Raw genomic sequence first — 7,448 nt, 5'->3', positions numbered from 1 at the left:
AATCGCCTACGCTACATTGACAAAGGGCAAATACCCTGAAACGCGTCTGTAGCTGTCTGACTGGCAGTGTGAAGCGGCTGACCTCCCTTGTTCGAAGGTTATAATGGACACAGTTTGTGTGTCAAATAGCTTCTTAAGGCGATGGCCTCATGGAGCTAATCAGCGACAGCTTTTAGTCTTATATCTATAAGACTACCATATTAATATGGCGATAACAATTAATTTCCAGTAACGCTGCCGTAATCTCTTTTAGAGAGACTTAGTAATTTTAATATTATATATATATATATATATATATATATATAGACATATATATGCGTATAAATGTATATATTATATATTATATTGCATGCATATAATACACACACACACACACACACACACACACACACTATAGTATGCATTCATTGGGTGCGTTGTATAAAATGAATGCGTAGTCTTTTCAGGTGAAAATATTTTCGTGTGTACTTTCGAGTGTGCGTGACAGTGTGTGCGTTTTCGTATGAACATGTGCGTACTTGTGTGTGAATGTGCGTGTGTGTGTGTGAATGCTTTTTCACATGAGCACGTACACATTACATATGTACGTGTATTATATATATATATATATTATATATATATATATATATATATATATATATATATATATATATATTATATATATATATATATATATATATATATATATATATATATATGCATACATACACATATATATATATTCACATATATACGCGCGCACACACACATACTCATATATATATATATATATATATATATATATATATATTATATATATATATATATATATCAATCAGATGATCTTATAAGTTCTGTCCTATTTTACCTTTTTTAAAATTTAATAGTATTTTAGAATGTCTAATGGAATATAAAATTATTTTTATGCATTTGTGTACATTTAAACTAATTAAATATTATTTTACAGAATAAGAGAATTAAAATTTTTTTGATTAAAACCCTTTCTAACATGGAAGTATCTAAAGAGCATTTGAGGCACATAATGCTTTATGAGTACAAAAGCGACTCGAAACATACAAGAACTTCTGAGAGAACAACTTGAAATACTCTTGCAAATTACAACTGGAATACAGGAGTTGCAAAAGAGTATTCAGACCTGTGCTTCCGCATTGAGAGTTGATGTTCCATTAGTTCTTGTACTTTCTAACGGAGGTGTCCCCAAGAGATGGATGATTTCGATGCGCATTATGTGTCGGAAAAGATCGAAGGACAAATACGCATTGCTCTGAATGTGCCAAACCAATGTGCAAGGAACACAAGGGACTTCCAGCCTACAAAGATTGTGTGGAATAAAAATAATAAAGTGAGTTTCAGTTTATTTTTCTTTCTTTCTGTGTTCGAAATAAACACTTTTGACAATGACAGAACAATGAATATCATTTGGTGCTCAGTAAAATAAAAAAAAGTCACAGGTCAAAATAACCCATTTCGGTCCTTAATGTATGAAGAAGATTTCGACCCGTTAAAGGTTAAGTTACAACTTAATCGCACTGGCAACGTATCCCTTCCACTAATACCACCCTCTCAACTAACTATTTCTTCTTAAGATTATCTTTGCACATCCCTCCTCATACTGCGAATTCTTTCCCCATCTTCTAGCCTCTTCTTCAACTTATCACTCCTTTTTGCCTTCTTTGTCCACCCCCTCTATTCCAGTTTCTCTTAACTCTATATCCCCACCATCCTTAACTATTAACATTTATTGTCAAAGTACTACCCATCCTATCCCTCCTTCTAATCTTCCAACTCTCCACTTCTACTTCTAATTCTCTCAGTGCCCTCATCACTCACCCCCTCTGTCTTCTTGATCTGACTCATCACTTCTTGCTTTTCCTTGCTTCAACACTCCATGCATCTTTATCGAGCTACCTACTTCCTCCCTCCTATCACTACTGATTGCCTTCCACTTCACCCATTCTACCATTCTACTGTCATCGATGACGGTCAATTAAAGACCGTCATTGAGAAAGATCAACGTAAAACCACTCGAGATCTGACAAAAGAACTTCAAGTTAGCCAGAAAACTGCCTGCAACCATTTGCATGCGTTCGGAAAATCAAAAAGGCTCGACAAATGGGTACCACACGATTTGAACGGAAATCAGAAAATGTGCAGATATGAAATTTGCTCGTCGCTTTTTCTCTGTAACCAGACCGATCCATTTCTCCACCGTATTCTAACTTGCAATGAAAAGTGGATTCGGTACTATAATAAAAAAACATTTTTCGTAGTAGTTAGACCAAAAGGAAGCACCGGAAACCTTCCCTAAACCCGAGCTCTTCAAGAAGAAGGTTATGGTGACCGTTTGGTGGTGTACTACTGGACTCATCCACTATAATTTCTTAAAACCCCGAAAAACCATTACTGCAGAAACATGTTGCCATGAAATTGCCAAAATAAACGAAAAACTTCTACTCCTCTGCCCCATACTGGTCAACAGAAGAGGGTCAATCATTCTTCATGACGATACTCAACCGCCTTACATGCCCATTATATTATTATATGAATACATACCCGAGGGCGTGTGGGTATGTGCATTTGTATGTATGCGTGTAGTATTGTGCAAGTGTATATGTATGAGTATATGGGAGGAAACTACAAGCGGGTGTATTAGTTTGACGTTCGGGATGAATGAAAAAGTCTTTGGCGTTTCGAACCTACGCTCTTCGATTGAAAAGACTGAAAGGGAAAAATGGAGAGAGAAGGAAAAAACGGAAAGAGAAAAAGTGTATTGGGGTTAACGATTCAACATGATGAAATGACCGGAAGAAAGAGAAGGAGTGGCTGTGTGGTAAGTAGCTTGCTAACCAACCACATGGTTCCGGGTTCAGTCCCACTGCGTGGCATCTTGGGCAAGTGTCTTCTGCTATAGCCCCGGGCCGACCAATGCCTTGTGAGTGGATTTGGTAGACGGAAACTGAAAGAAGCCTGTCGTATATATGTATATATATATATGCGTGTGGGGGGGTTGTGTGTCTCTGTTTGTCCCACTAGCATTGCTTGACAACCGATGCTGGTGTGTTTACGTCCCCGTCACTTGGCGGTTCGGCAAAAGAGACCGATAGAATAAGTACTGGGCTTACAAAGAATAAGTCCCGGGGTCGATTTGATCGACTAAAGGTGGTGCTCCAGCATGGCCGCAGTCAAATGACTGAAACAAGTAAAAGAGTAAAAGAGTAAAGAGTATACCTATATACATACTTACAAACATAAATATAGATCCACACACGCGAGTACACACCCACACACACTCACATACATATCTAATGTGTGAGTGTGTGCTTGTGTGTGTGTATGTGTGTATTTCAGTTATACAGGATTTATAAAAAGATCGTGGCACCTCAACGTGTAGTAAGCCACCGATTGGCTCGACTGAATCACACAGGACAACGTAGGAAGGAACGATGAAGACTGGATACAGCTGGTGAGTAATTTGCAATTCAAATTGTTTTCTAGTAGTTCGGCGAACAGCTGAAACCTAGGTGTAGCGCGAAATATTAATAAACAAACGAATGGATTTTAAATTTTGCCGCAATTTTTTCGCTGGGGATCTTTATTTTAATGCAAGCTGATACAATATATTGGACATCATCATACAATATGCAATTCACGCACTCATCAGGCAATATTCTTCTATTCAAAGTTAAACGATGACTTGTAGAAAAATCAATTGCTTCCCATGCGAGAGAAACTGTAAACGAAGTTACCGAGATATAAAAAGAACAAAGTGGATGTGTTAAAAAAATAATAACGAATATTACAGAACAAGGTGACGATGAAAATGCAATTTACAACTATAGACATTAAGATAAAAGTAGGTAATAGTGGGAATTGGTGCCGGAGAATACGTAAACTTCTATGAGAATTTACGGAGCGGACATTTATAGTCTCAAAGAACACCGGTCATCATTGGTTTTATTTATTTTAGTCACATCTACATTTATATCCATACACATATACACACATGCACACACATACAAACACACACTAGCTACTACACACTTTTTTTTTCTCTCCTTGTTTTTTTCTGTGTATCTTTCTGTAGAAGAGCGTAGGCTCGAAACGTAAAATACTTTTTCTATTCCTGAGCGCTATACTAATACATTTGTTTGTTTGTGCACCACCTGCCTTCGTTTTTTGTTTGTTTTCGTAAAGTTTCCCTTTATAAATATATATATATATATATATATATATATGTATATATACATATATATATTATAGTCACACACGTATACACGTATACATATATATACATGCATGTAGTTTATGTATATATATATATATGTATGTATGTATGCACACTCACAAATACACACACAAACGCACACATGCAAACACTGAAACACACCTACATATTATCATACATATATATGTATATGCATACACGCGTGGCCTTTGAATAGTAATGCGTCCACTTTGATCTAAAAAAAATTTTTAAAAAGGAGGAAAAAAAATATATATATATAAAGGATGAAAGGGTATTTTAAAATGAGAGCACATATCAATAGAAATAGTGAAGAAGTGTTGGAGATTGAATAAGAGAGAACAAAGACAAGAAGGAAGTTTATTGCAATAAGGATTGAGTTAGAGAACCATAGAATGGTAATATTTTACACCGGTCGTTCTAAAAGTGATTACAAAACGAAGTAAACAAAATTTATTTTTGTTGCTATGCATGAACACATACTGAACTGATATACCGGACTGGAATATAAATGATGCCATCGAACTGTATGACATGTGCTTCTGTGTAATTATGCTTCATGACTTACATTCACCGAAACCGTTCATAATTCGATAATAACTGCCGATCTGTCATGTAATCAGTAAAAGGTATATATGCTGTCGTACTCAAAGTCCTGTGACACTGTAACTACAGCAGTGAAACAGTAACTAAATGCCCACTAAGCAGTGTAATTTTATATCTAACACGTTTGTATAGACTCAAAAAATGGAAAGATCTTCGTTGTAGTAAGTATCTAGAAAAAGAAATTCTCTTTGTACTATATGTGTAAAAACGTATGATATCATTGCATGACTAATGATGTCATTCGCTATAAAGATACATTTTTTTGCAAGGCCACGTTTTATCACTAGCATGCATAGAATTCGACGGTCATAATCACTTTTTCGTGCACATTTAATTAATAAATTCCATCTTGACCAATCCATGCGCATTTCAAGAAATTTGCTATTTGCAGTTTACATAAAAAGTCAACAGTTCTTAATGTAATATGAATAGCTATTCTGTGTCTTCAACTGACGAACGCTCTCCACGCAAAAAGACGTGAATTTTATTTTGATGATGTTGTTCATAGCCCAGTTCGGTGTATATTTTCTATATTGTCTATATAAATGCATATATGTGCGTGTATATATTGATACAAAAATACATATATAAGTTTTCATACATGCACTCATTCGCAAATGCATACATATACATATGTGCATCAATTGTTTGAATGTACAAAGTCCATTAGTGTTAGTGGTGGTCGACAATGAATATCATCAAAGTTTCAGTCATACTAAGCTAAGACTCCACAGGTCAAACTAGTTTAACCTTGAGGGACAGACTAACGGTGCACATACAACAAATCCGGGACCTCACGACTAGCAAAAGTCTGTATCATACATCGTTGAATGCACAAATGCATAATTACAAAAATAGAAACGTGCATAGCTATAAATAGGAAATACACATCGATGCATATTTACACATATATTTACATACGTACATAATACTCGCACGCATACAAATATATATATACATATATATATATATATATATATACATACATACATACATACATACATACATACATACATACATACATACATATCAAAGTACAGGTGAGGATATAATCCTCGGAGAGATAAAAAATATCCAAGATTAAACTGGTTTTTAATTAACTTGGTTTATATATATATATATATATATATATATATATATATATATATATATATTATTATTATTATTTGAGGAAATATTAATCTAAATATATATATATAGTCAAATTTGTTGTTGAAAATACACTTAAATTTGAAAAACTCGTAATTGTTTAAAATAAATATATTTACATATATACAAAACTAGTTTCAACAATATTTTTTTGTTTATCTATGGTAAAAATTTAGAATTATGAATCAGAAAACATATTTAAAAGTTTCAATCTTGACAAATTTAAATGTTCATAACGGACAAATTTAGAATTATGAATTAGAAAAACATGTTCAAAGACTTCGATGTTGACAAGTTTAAATGTTCATAACAGTCAATAATATTAAAACTGTGCATCAATTTCTTTGAATGTACAAAGTCCATTAGTATTAGTGGTGATCGACAAGAAATGAACATCATCAAAGTTCCAGTCATACTGAGTCTAGACTACACAGGTCAAACTAGTTTAACCTTGAGGGACAGACTAACGGTGCACAGGCAAAAAATCCGGGACCCCACAACTAGGAAAATTTTCGTAAGCTAACACCAAGACCAATCCTGAAATACCAAATCTTCCCTCTCTATCACTGCCCCGGAAAAGCTTCAACCCAATTCCGTTTAAAAAAGGAAAGTATACTCATTAAAAAACATAAACCACAGCTGAAAATCCTTTAGGGAAAAGAAAAAACACTAAAGAAAAAAAGAAAAAATGACTCAACTTCTCCACAAAAAACAACCAGGAACAACAAACAATTTTAAAAACTTTAGTAACCGTCTTCCACCCGGGTTTCGAAACCGCAACTCCAAATCGCCATACAATAACACCATACAAACACCAGTTGCCGACATCACCTATCTAAACCAATGAAATTTTACAAACACCTGTTGCTGACGTCGCCTAACTCTAGACCAATCAAAACCGAACTTCAGCAAATGCAGTAAAATGACCCTTTAAGAGAATCAACCAACCGGAACGACCGATGACCGTCCTCCACAGGGAAGCCAACCATGCAGAACTACAAACTTGACCACTGGAAAAACAAGACGTCAACAGTTCATTAACGAATCAAAAAATTATAAATAGACCGGATTCCAAAACACATCGCCACAAGTGAAAGTTCCTACACACGACGGAAAGAGGATCAGAGAAATTATAAGCCAAATCCCTTTTTTTACTATCTTCATTTCTCCCTTGTTTTTTTCCCTTCTTAACTCAATATGAGTTTCTTGTCGATCACTACTAAGACTAATGAACTTTGTACATTCAAAGAAATTGGTGCACAGTTTTAATATTATTGACTATTATGAAAATTTAACTTTGTCGACATCGAAATTTTTGAACATGTTTTTCTAATTCATAATTCTAAATTTGTCTGCTATGAACATTTAAATTTGTCAACATTGAAACTTTTTAATATACTTTTCTAATTCATAATTCTTAATTTTTACTATTGATAAACAAAAAAATATT

At 34.3% G+C, this 7,448-nt stretch overlaps 1 protein-coding gene across 1 annotated transcript in view; it reads right to left on the bottom strand.

Moving 5' to 3' along the window:
• The window catches only part of LOC118765931, a 51,863-nt gene that overhangs the window by 33,926 nt on the left and 10,489 nt on the right, over positions 1-7,448 (bottom strand). The window lies entirely within an intron of this gene.

The sequence above is a fragment of the Octopus sinensis genome, linkage group LG14 (assembly GCF_006345805.1).
Source record: "Octopus sinensis linkage group LG14, ASM634580v1, whole genome shotgun sequence".
Lineage (NCBI taxonomy): Eukaryota > Metazoa > Mollusca > Cephalopoda > Octopoda > Octopodidae > Octopus > Octopus sinensis.
This window is presented reverse-complemented; position numbering and strand designations above follow the sequence as displayed.